The sequence below is a fragment of the Prunus dulcis genome, chromosome 4 (assembly GCF_902201215.1).
Source record: "Prunus dulcis chromosome 4, ALMONDv2, whole genome shotgun sequence".
NCBI lineage: Eukaryota > Viridiplantae > Streptophyta > Magnoliopsida > Rosales > Rosaceae > Prunus > Prunus dulcis.
Genome location: NC_047653.1, coordinates 19,181,882 through 19,182,874, shown reverse-complemented (window position 1 = coordinate 19,182,874; position 993 = coordinate 19,181,882).

Here is a 993-nt window from a genome sequence, read left to right as displayed (position 1 = left end):
CAACCTCCTTGCTTCAAACTTTATCTTGGCACACCTTGGTATATTTCTAAGCTATAGGGTATGGCTATAATAGGTTAAATATCTCTGATTGAGATACAAAGTTAGGGGAATTATGAGGGTGATAGAAGAAAAAAGGCTTGTAGTGTTTGGCTGCAAGAGAGCTGATGGAACACACGAATGGGTAGGGTGAAAAGAAAGCACATAATATGGTTATACACGCAGAGCCTAGCATCACTTCAATGAGTTCATTCATGGGTGAGAGCACGCACCTGATATCTGCAAAGAGAATCATCCTTAGTATTCAACCAAAATGGAACAATGAGATCATTTAGAGTGAATTGAAGAAAATAAGTAGAGATGAGGAATAGAAACACTTTAAACCCTCTCAAGAAAGCAATTAGGCTCGAAATAGCTCACTAGGGTAGTCTCCACTATTTTCCTTCAAGAATCTGAGCATGGTACTTTAGCCACCAGAATTCTAAGAGCAAAAGCTTTGTGAAGTGTAAAATTTCTGATATGAAAATCTCAATGGCAGCTCCATAGCATTGGTTTTATGAAAGTGACAAGCGAACGAAAATTGTAAACACAAATGAACAAAAATTGAAAACCTCCCCCCCAGACCTGAATTGAACATTGTCCTCAATGTTAAAGCATAACAAAGATGAGTGAGAACATGTGAATAATAAGGGGAAAGTTTAAGACAAAGTATTAGAGAAACTCCCTCTTGATGCGATTAGGTCGACCGCTACCAAGCACCTTATTCTTCAACACATGGGTTGCCTCCCAAGAAGCGCCTTAGTTAATGTCTTGGCAAGACATTATGCCATTAGCTAACTTGATTGTACGAAGGGAAGATGATCCACCACATGACCAGTTTGAATTCCAACCGACACTCCCTCATAGAATGGCTTTAAACGTTGTCCATTTACTTTGAAAGTCGAGCCATCTTTAGGATTTTGAATCTCCACAGCTCCATAGGGAGATACATTGACC